The sequence below is a fragment of the Symphalangus syndactylus genome, chromosome 2 (genome assembly GCF_028878055.3).
Source record: "Symphalangus syndactylus isolate Jambi chromosome 2, NHGRI_mSymSyn1-v2.1_pri, whole genome shotgun sequence".
Taxonomy (NCBI): Eukaryota; Metazoa; Chordata; class Mammalia; order Primates; family Hylobatidae; genus Symphalangus; species Symphalangus syndactylus.
In genome coordinates this window covers 26,986,032-26,997,846 of record NC_072424.2, presented here as the reverse complement: position 1 = coordinate 26,997,846, position 11,815 = coordinate 26,986,032, and positions in this window count along the sequence as shown.

Genomic DNA, 11,815 nt, shown 5'->3' with positions numbered 1-11,815 from the left:
GGTGATTCCCCTCTCGGTAGGGCTGGTTTAAATGCTCCTGCCATGGGGTGGCATCAGCTGAGTTTGGTCTGGTGTTTCTTTCTGCTGTAGCAGGACAGCACTGAGTTTATTGCTTCATAATTTCTGTGTTCACCCTCCTCCAGCGCCCAGGGACACTCTGTACCACATTGCTGCTGCCAGAAGTCGGGGAGGGGTGGCATCAGCAATTCAAGACTGTTGTTTTCTGCCTCTTCAGTGTCTCTTTCAGTGATACAATGTTAAAACCAGATACTATGAGGGCTTGCCTGATTTTTGGTTCTATGATCGTGTTTTTTCTGTGTAGATAAGTTGTTAAATTGATGTCCTTGCAGGGGGCATGATTGGTGGAGACTTCTATCCTCACCAATCTTTCCCTGCCTCCTTCCCACCTGAATTCTTGCAGCTAACAAAAACTCTACTGCTCTTAGAGTTCAAACTGGAGTGAGTGTACAGGTTTCAGTTGAGTTAGACATGCAGTACCTAGAACCACTCTTAAATTTTTTCCTGTCTGGCTTATTTTCTCCTAATCATAATCAGTCTCTAGTAAAGAAAGTGAGAAAACTTGGGCTCAGCCTCTTCATCAGCTAGCATCTTCTTGTACAAACTTGAGAAACTATTTCCCCATGAGATTTTTTCTCAGATTTGCTGAACCTCAGGGCAAGAAGGAATCTCACAAAACCATTGACATAGGCCCTTGTTTTTTGTCCAAATTTCCTTGACCTCATCTCCTTTTCTAGTCTTTACCTGAATAGTTCTAGAGAGAGGAAACTTACTACTCTCATTAATGGATGTAGATCTGGGCTATGAGTTGTGAGGCCTACTGGACTGTGTAATAATAGTCTGAGTGGTTGACTTATTTGAAAAGTAAATAATTTTGGAGATCCTCACTTTGTAGGGGTGGCCCTATAATTTATCATCCTAACCAGGACACTCTTAAGAACGAAAGGACACTCTTAAGAACAATTATACTGGAGCAGTACGAATAAAACGGGACTATCTTGAGCAAACTAAGACATATGATTACTTGACTACCATGATTCTATGGCCACCAACAAGTGGTTAAAATTCCATGGGCAGGGCTGGGACCCATCTTTAGTAATGAGCCCTGAATTTTGGTCTTGCTGCCCCCCTTACTTTCCACCCAAACTGTTAACAGTCAATCTTTTTTGAACCATCTCCTGTTCTTTAACCAATTCTCTTGTGAGAATTCCAGCCCCAAAGCCATTTCAGAGAGAAAGCATGTACATATAGTCATAATTTCAAGCAAATTTCCCCCATAGGCACTTCATAGTCCTGACTACTATCTTGATCAGATGAATATTTAATGCCTTTTGACAGAGACACAGATGCAAACTGTTCAACCCTTTCTGAGGTGTTAGAATGCTGCCAGGTGCCAGTACAGTTGCTGTGAGAGCTACTGGAATGCCTGGAGCTACCCTCTCTCAGTGTCCCCACAAGACCCGAATCTCAGGAAACTTACCGCAAGGTAACAGAAGGAGAGGCAGGGCTTATTAAGTTTCCTTCTGCAGGCCATTTGATTGCATTTCTGCCCTGAGCACAGGCTTATTTGCATAGTTGATTTATAGCTTTAATTCAAATATTACTGTTGTTTCACATAAACCACTAACCTGATTTCTCCTTAGATTTTTCTTTTAACAATTCACTCAATACCACATCGAACCCAGTGAAACCAGGGGCCTTTAATATGAGGCCTCCATTTCTATTTCCACTGGGACAAAGGAGTATGGAAGATGGAGAACGGAAAATGAACTAACTGTTAAGTTTCAGAAATGTTTACTCCCACTGCAGGGCAGTCTGGTGCACACAGCTCAAGCACATTCAGCTTCAAGAATCTTTGATAAGAATCTTTGTTTTTATGTTACTGATTCTATAAGAGGAAGTTTCTTTTAAAGTTGCCTCTCCTCTTCTTTTCTTTATTTGTTCTTTCCAAAAGACAGTTAAAATTTATGGAGCCAAGCACTGCGCTAATGACTCAGATGATGGTAGGGCTAAAGAAAAGTTTGTCCTGGCCCTCAGGGAGATTGTATTCTTGCCAGACAATACAGACATCAGGAAAGAATTACACATTCTTTTAATCAATTATGTATTCTAAACAACTGCTTTTCTGAATAGACATTTTAAATACAGTCTATCTAAAAGCACTAGAGAGATTCTGAGGTTACCAGAACTGAGGGGCCAGGATTACAGAGATAATGGATATGCAGGAAAGTGAGCCTGTGACACTTATTCCCTTGAAGCATTTGCCTTTTCTTAAATAGGAGTTACAGAACAAGAGGTAGAGAATGAGAGCAAGAGAGAATATGATAAGTTTCAGGAAAGAGCACAGTGTGACGAAAAAGCTAAGTGGCACTTTCATCAGTCTAACACTACAGGCGAGAGAAAACACAGAAGTTTGAGACTCTAAGAATGAAGGATCTTGGAAAACACACAAGATTTTCAGGGTGAATCCTTCAAGGGCTACATTATAGAAGTGGGGTTGGATCAGAGGTTGACCAAGCCTTACAAAGTCTGAGAATAAGCCTCAAAGAAGTGAGTCCGCTAATTGGTTTAAGGCATTATGGCCCTGTTCTAACCACCTGCCAAGAGGATCAATGATTGGCTGATAACACCAAATAATGCCAGTGAGGATGTGGAGCAAACAGGAATTCTCATTCATTGCTCCTATTCAAAAATGATACGATCATTTTGGAAGATACTTTGCCATTTCCTTAAAAACTGAAATATAGTCTTACTATGTAATCCAATAATTGTGCTAGTGGGTATTTACCCAAAACAGTTGAAAATTATGTCTACACAAAAATCTGAATGTGAATAGTAGCTTTATTTATAATGGCCTGAAACTGGAAGCAACCAAGATGTCTTTTAGTAGGTAAACAGATCAACAACATGTGGTTCATCCATACAATAGTATATTATTTGACAGTAAAAAGAAATGAGCTATTAAGCCACAACAATAGGTGGAAGAACCTTAAATGCATATTTCTAGGCAAAAGAAGTCCATTTGAAAGGAATACACACTATATGATTCTAACTATATGACATTCTGGAAAAAGCAAAACTATAGAGATAGTAAAATGATCAGTGACTGCCAGGGTTTAGAAGGAGGAGAGGGATGAATAGGTGGAGTTTTAGGGTATTATTGTGTAATAATGGTCTATTCATGACATTGTGCATTTGAGGGAACATAGAGAACTATATAACACACAGAATGCATCTTAATATAAACTTTGAACTTTAGGTAATGATAAATCAATATTGTTTCATTAACTGTAACTAATGTATTATACTAAAGCAAGATATTAAAAACAGAGGAAACTTTGTTAGTACAAAATGTACTAACAGTGAAGACTGATACACTGAACTACATTGCAATAAAGAACTTATTTTCATGATTAAGAAAGAAAAATACAATAGAGTAGAAGACATTTGTTAAGAAATAAAGAGCTCCTGTAAATCAATATGAAAAAAATGACATGAAAAGGCACTTTGCAAAATAATGACTAATATCATTATTAATCAGGAGAGTTAAAGTCACAGTGAAATACCACAACAGAACAACAAGACTGATACAGTGAAAAATATAGATAATACTAACTCTTGTAAAGGATATGGATCAGCTGAAACCATTGTAAACTGCTGGTTTGAAACATTTCAGAAACTTCTTTAATAATATATACTATCACTTAATACAGACTGTATTAGTCAACTCAGGCTACCATAATAAGATACCATAGAATGAGTAGCTTCAACAACAAAAATATACCCTCTCACTGCTCTGGAGGTTAGAAGTCTTAGGTGCTACAATGTTCATGCTCTGGTGAGGGCTCTCTTTTTGGCTTATGCACAGCTGCCTTCTTGCTGAGAGAGAAAGAGAGAGAGAGAGATCCCGTGTCTTTTCCTCATTTTATAAGGGCACCAGTTCTATTGGAAGGCTTCCCTCTTATGACCTCATTTAACCTTACTCTCCATAAAGGCCCTATGTCTAGTACAGACATATGGGAGGTTATGACTTCAACCCATGAATTTGCGGGGAGGGGACTCAATTTAGTCTATAGCACTTGCATTGTTCATGATCTAGCAATTCCACTGCTAGACTGCAACCAATAGAAATGTGATGCCAAAAGACATGCTTAAGTATGTTTATAGCAGTATTTTTTATATTTGCTGCAAACTGGAAATAACCAAACAGTGCATAAATGGTAAAGCAGCTAAATTATTTGTGGTCCTTTGTTACATGGATCTTTGCTCTGTATGAGGAAAATAAGTGAACTACTGTTAAATGCAATAACATAGATGGATGTCAAAAACATAATTTTCAACAAAGGGAGCCAGACACAAAAGAGTACAATACAATTCCATTTATATAATGCTCAAAAACAGCAACACTTAATCAATGGCAGGAGCAATCAGGGTAATTATTTTCTTCAGTTCAGAAATTAAAAGATCATCTTGGCTGGGTGTGGTGGCTCACGCCTGTAATCTCAACAGTTTGGGAGGCCTAGGCAGGCGGATCACGAGGTCAGGAGATCGAGACCATCCTGGCTAACACAGTGAAACCCCATCTCTACTAAAAATACAAAAACAAAATTAGCCAGGCGTGGTGGCGGGCGCCTGTAGTCCCAGCTACTCGGGAGGCTGAGGCAGGAGAATGGCGTGAACCTGGGAGGTGGAGCTTGCAGTGAGCCGAGATCATGCCACTGCACTCCAGCCTGGGTGACAGAGGGAGACTCTGTCTCAATAAAAAAAAAAAAAGATCATCTCATTTCATGTATACTTTCCATTACACAGTCAGCTTTCAACTTCATTAATACTCCTTCAGAGGTAATATGCATTTTTAGCTCTTTCTACTTTTAAGGGTTTCTCTGTCTTTCATTTTTAGCAATTTGATTTTGGTGTCCCTCACATGTATACTGGGCTCTGTTTTATTATTTATTAAATTAGTCCACCTGCCTCCATTTCTCAGTATATTCAGTTTGTCCTTTCTTTCAGTTAAATAACCCCATCTTCTCTATGGTCAACATTGTGTTAAATCTATCCATTATGTTTTTAATTTGATGTTTATTTGATTCATGTTTTTATAGCTTCCAGTTCTCTGATGAAAATCTTTAATTTTTTTCTATTTTTTCTTTATACTTTTAAACATATGAATTGTAGGTATTTTGAAGTCTTAATGTTAACATGAATACAGTAGATCCTTGTTATTTGTGGATTCCATATTTGTGAATCTGCTTACTTGCTAAAATTTATTTGTAAACCCCAAATCGATACTCATGGCACTTTCACAGTCATTTATGGAAATGTGCAGAGTGGTGAAAAATTTTATTTTCTTAATGCACATGTTCCTAGCTGAGATTGAACAAGGTGACACTCTGCAGTATTGTTTCAGCTCTGCTGTTGTAAACAGGTGTCTTATTGTGGTCTATTTTTGCATTTTGGTGCTTTATTTGGCAATTTTGCTGTTTATGGCCTCCCAAGCATACTGCTAAAGTGCTGTCTGGTGTTTTAATGTGCAAGATGGCTGTGATGTACCTTACAGAGAAAATATGTATACTAGACAAGTTTTGTTCAGGCATGAGTTATAGTACTCTTTGTCATGAGTCCAATGTTAACGAATCAATAATGTGATACATGCAGAAAAAGAAAGAGAAAATTTGCCAGTCTGTAAGTAACGCCACTCTGGAAAGTGCTAAAGTAACATGTATAGTGCATAATGAAGCCATGGAGAAGATTATAAAGTGTCTAAAATTTTGGATTATTAAGATGATGATTGATTTTTCAAAAGCATAATGTACAGCACTACCATGATGGTGAATGTCAAATGAACTTAATGTTACATCACTCAGGGTCAGGAAAATGTTACACACTTCCCAGTTAATGATGCTGGCTCACACATTTGGAAAGGTGATATAACATGAGAAATGTTAAATGTAGGCAAGGGAGGCTCTGAAGATCATGAGGCTGTGGAAACATTTTTAAAATACCTGCTAAGTAGTATTATACAGGAAGATTTATGAGGAAGAGCAGGTCGTCAAAGCTGATAACACTGGCTCATCTTACAAGATGTTGTCAAACAAACTTATATAATAACAACAGAATCTTGGCTGATAAAACTGTTGTGACCAGAGGTTTTCAGAACCACATCCTATATTTCCCTGTGTAGCAATAGTTCACTATTCATTACTGCAGCATTCTTAGCAATTTATAGAGCATAGCCACCACAAATAACAAGAATTGACTGTTTTGAATCATCTGTGGATCTGTTTTTATCATTTGTCTTTCCCCTTGGTTATTGATCACATGGCCCTGTTTCTACATCCCTAGTAAATCATTACTATTTAAATATCTTTAAAACACTGCAGAGTTTCAGCTGATCTTATCTTTCACAGGTAGATTCTCCCTTTCCTCTGATGGACAAATGGATGTCAGGAGGCTGGGATGGGGTGGCTAATTTCCTTATTCCAGTCAGGGACTGAATGGGTCAAGCCTAGGCTACACTTTTCATAATTATCAGTCTTAATCTAATTTCCTCCTATTGTTAGGTTGTGGCCATCAGGAAACTTAATTGAGAACCCAACTTTCTTTTTTTTTTAGTACAGAGTAACTGCAGAATTTTTTGCTCTACTTTAAGGAGATTTTTGGCTTTGCATCTTGACTCACCACTTTTTATAACTTCAGAATTTGGCAAAGGTATTGAAGAGGATATTGGTTATATGTTTGAGGCTCTTCAAATCTTCAATTTTGTCACTTCAGCCCAATATGACTGCCAAAATCCAATTCTGCTAGTTTATCTCTCCCATAGCAGTGGCCCTTTACCAAGGCCAAACCTGGATTTGCAGATTTTAGATGTGCTCAGATTAGCAAGTGCTCAGGGGGAAAACAGTTGCAGATAGTAAATGTTGCTTCATGACTCCCTTGAGGGCTGTATTCACTTGCTAGGGCTGCCATAACAAAGTGCCACAGACTGGGTGGTTTAAACAACAGAAATTTATTTTCTTTCAATTCTGGGGCCTAGAAGTCTGAGATTAAGGTATCAGCAGGGTTGGTATCTTGTAAGGTCTCTCTCCTTAGCTTGTAGATGGCTGTCTTCTCCCTTTGTCTTCATGTGGTCTTCCATTTGTACCTGTGTCTATGCCCAAATTTTTTCTTTTTCTTCTTCTTCTGTGTTTTTTGTTTTGTTTTGAGATGAGTGTCTCTCTCCTATGTTACTTGGGGCTGATCTGGAACTCCTGGCCTCAAGAAATCCTTCCATCTCAGCCTCCTGAGTAGTACAGATTACAGGCATGAGCCAACATTCTGGGTTCCTAATTTCCTCTTCTTAGGAGGAAACTAGTCATATTGGATTAGGGGCCATTCTGATTATCATATTTTAATTATCTTTTTAAAGATACTGTCTCCAAATACAGTCACATTCTGAAATACTGGGGGTTAGGGTTTCAACATATGAATTCAGAGGAGTCACAATTCAGTCTGTTACTGGTGACAGGTATCCCAGTTACTGGTGGCAAATTCCAAACAGGTCTGTGGCAACCTCAATTCCTGCCTCCCCAGAAAAAAGAATTCAACTGAGGGAAGTAAATCAGAGAAAGAGATCCAGGCAAGTTTCAGAGCAGAAGCGGAAGTTTATTTAAAAAGGCTTTAGATCAGGAAAGAAAGGCACGTGTGTCTGGAAGAGTCCCAACTGGGGATGTCAAGGTCAAGTGTAGTGTTTAAACTTATCTTAGGACTTTAGAGGCTGGCTCCTTTCTCATGATTCTTCCCTTAGGGTGGGCTGCCCATATGTGCAGTGCCTTCCTTACCCTGGCAGGTGAGCACAAGCAGTGTGTTTAGGGAAGTTGTATGCATGCTGTTTTTATCATTTGTCTTTCCCCTTGGTTATTGATCACATGGTCCTGTGATCAATAGAAAGCCTCCCCACCTAAGGGTTTCTTCCCTTTTCTGGTAGAGTGTCCTGGAAGGTCATACTCTGCCATTTTGTCTCTTAGTGCACAGGCCTGGGCAGTTGCTTCTCCCTGGCAACTGTATTCAATGAACACTTTAATGCCACAGATATGGACCATCAGGAAATGGCCTCTCCCTGGTGCTGGCTGCCAATTTATCACTTCCTGAGATGCAATGTAATGATTGCCAAACCATCACCTGACATTCCTAGTGGGTGGGGAAGAGCCCCAGTCAAAGCCTAACTACCTGTAACAAGTCCATAATACTCCTGGTCTATAGTTTCTCAGAGCCCATTCTCATAGTGGTTCCTCGTCTCCTAGGCACTGCGAGACTGGGAAATTCTGCTGTTCTTTTCAGAGTTTGGATTGTTAACCAAAAAGAATTTGAGACAGGTCTCAATCAATTTAGAGGTTTATTTTGCCAAGGTTGAGGACCATGTCCTATGACACAACCTCAGGAGGTCCTGAGAACATGTGTCCAAGGTGGTTTAGTTACAGCTTGGTTTTATACATTTTAGGGAAATGGAAGTCATAGATAAAGACATAAATCAATACACGAAAAGTATACACTGGTTTGGCCCAGAAAAATGGGACGTCTCTGAGCTGGGGCTCAGAGGTCATAGGTGGATTCAAAGACTTCCTGATTGGCAGCTAGTTGAAAGAGTTAAGCTCTGCCTGAAGAGTTGAAGTCAGCATAAAGAGATGCTTGAGTTAAGGTAAGGTGGGGCAGGGACAGGGGGAAGCCAAGGTTCTTGTCATGTAAATGAAGCCTTCAGGTAGCAAGCTTTAGAGACAGATATCTCTTTCCAAGCCTTAAAAGATGTCAGACTCTTCAGAAAAGACCTAATAATGACTGACAGGAGATTCTCTACAGAATGCAAATTTCCCCCACCAGAGATGCTTTGCACGACCATTCAAAATATATCAAGGAAAAACATTTTGGCGTAAAATACTTTGATTTCCTTCTGTGCTTGCTCTCTGTCATGTGATGCTATACCAGAATCAGGTTGGAATTTGGTATCTTACTGCTACATAGAGTCTATTTTTCCAGGCTTAAGAGCTCTGTTTTAATGTTAATGCTTGTCAGTTACCTCTTAACTCCAAAGGGAGGAGGGTATAATGAGGCATGTCTGACCCCCTTTCTCATCATGGCCTGAACTAGTTTTTCCTTCCTTGAGATCCTCTTGGCCAAAAGGGGGTCCATTCAGTCAGTTTAGGGGCTTAGAGTTTTATTTTTAGTATACAGGTCATAGCGCTTTCTCCTTCTGCTTCAAGCAGCTTCAACATTTAGCAAATGTCCTAAGAGAAAATGTTCTCAGTTTGAAGCCATTCCATTTCCCATTTAAGTCACTGCATCCCTGTGCATCTGCTCCAAGCCTTATTGTATCACTTTCTTAGCTCTTGCCCTAGCGTCATTGCTCTGCCTGAGCCAAGCCCAAATTTTCAGCCTCTAGCTCATGCCCAGAATTGGCAAAGGGCAGCTAAATTCTAGCTCACCTCTGCAATGCTTTCCCCCATAGAATTTCACTGCTGCTAGTCTTCACTGTTTCTGCAGCACTCTAATGCCTTTACATGTGTGCCTTTTGAAACTTATCAAGTTTTTCTTGTTCTTCATAGGAACATGGCTTGCATGAACTTCTCTATCTTATCAGGAAACCAGGTCAGTGGTTGAGTTTAAGGAGGGATGAGTAGTAACTTCTAGGTGTTATGAAGAGAGTCTCTGACTTAATCTGGGAGTTGGAGTTGCAGAGGTGTGTTCATATTAAGAAATCCATTGAGTTGTCCACTTAGTTATACATGTTCTGGAATGTATGTTATGTTTCTAATAAAATATATACTTTTCAAAAAGGAAAAGACAACATAGGAAAGAAAAATACAAAGCTATGTGCTAAATACAACTTTTCCAAAACTCAGTGAGAAAGTAGCTTTTATATAGAGGCTCTCATTCTTCTCCCAGTTTCTCTGCCCTTAAATTCATACTCTTCCTGTATCTTTTCCTGTGTAAAGTGCCACCCTTCTTGATGTGAGGTGATCAATAACCCAATTCTCACTCTCTTATCCTGCCATTGGACAATTTCCCAAATCTGGGTCCTTGCATCAGGACTGGTTTCCTAGAAATTTGGCAGCATAAGTGGAGATACCTGTTGGTATTCCAGCATGGGAAGGGAATTTGGGGCTCCAAATCTCACAGGCTTAGTTGGGGGCAGGTATATCTTCCTGCTTGGTTTTTCTGACAGAATGATTTACAGGTACATCTGTTTAATTAACATGGTACCTGTTGGTGTGTGCACATACTCACATCTCTGAAGACATTATTAGTTCTCAGAGACAGCAGATTCTTAAGCCATAAGAGGAAAAAAGTAGCTACTCTAGTGCCTGTGAGCTGCAGAGTCCTTCCTTTTCCACAAAGTCCAATTACTATTCCTTCCTCCTTCCAGATTGAGACATAGGGGGCCTACTAGAATAAGAAAGAGAGACCATATGCCCCTTCTTCAGGGCTCCCTCAATTATGCAAAGAGAAACTGCAAAATGTCTACTCTAGAAAGAGCTCTTTCCCCCTCAGTCTCCATTTGGGGAAAGGGATAAGGCTTAATTATAATTATGGTAAGGGCAGTACAGGAGAGATATAAAGTGTCATAAGAGTGAATTGTGGGATGTGTTTGTGTGAGACCATCATGTTGGGCCCATTTGTGACCCGTCTCTGCAGCCAGGGTCACTCTGTTTACATGCTCATCAGATGATGTCTGCAGTGGCTGAAAACGAAGGCTGTCTAACATCAGTGTCCCAGTCATTTTGTTTCCTTGGTATTTCAATGCATCTTCCAGGGTGGATGCTTTCTGGTGGGATTTACCATGAGATACAGATTTCTTTGTGCCCACACGTGTATATTTATCCATATGTCTTCACCATGTACACCCTTATCTCCAGTCTTTCAAACTTTTTCCTCCATGCTTTGAGAAACCAGTCAGAAATATATTCTCACCTTCAGCCACTGAAATGGGAGTGTATCCAAGTTGGTGGATAAGGACTGGGTTGACTGTGATGAAAGGAAATAATATGAAGTTTTTGGTTTGTACCTCCTATCCTAAAACACACACACACACAACCACACATATACATTTTTCTATAAGCATCTCCTCCCACTCTTCTACCCACTAAAGTTAGGCTCTGGCAGCATCCTACAGGAGTAGGATGGAAGTGACACATTCAAAATCACAAAATTGGTAGAGATATGAAAATTGAGTATCACACAAGTTAAGAAACTTGCCAAAGTCACTAAGCTATTAAATGGTGGTCCTAAAACCTAGGATGAATGGAATAACCATCAATAAAGTGAGTTTCGGATCTCTAGTGCCCTAAGTCTACCTCTACTCTCACATCCACTACATGCTTTGTGGAAGGTGTTCTCGTGGAGAAGAAAGATCACAGCTTTGAAGTTTGGCAGATTTGGGTTCTAACTGACTCTACCAATTTCCAAACATTTGTCTTTGAGCAAACTCTCAGGCCTCACTTTTCTCCTCTGTAAAATATACTCAATTCTATCTGATTTATAAGATATTTAAATTTGCATAGAAAACAGCAGCTAGTATACTTTGAGCATGTTGTAGAAACTTAACAAATATTCATTTCCATCTTAAGAAGATCCCATTATGATGGACAGAGCTACATTTTCGGTCTCCCAAGCCAGTGAGCAGCCTATCAAACAGGGCCCTTACCTAATCCCATGGATAAACTAAGGCCTTATTGTACATCAGCCTCAAGGTTGCCATTTGGAAGGCAATTATATTGATAGCAATTAATTTCCTCAGTCCTGGCTTTCCTGTTAATTATTCTGAAAA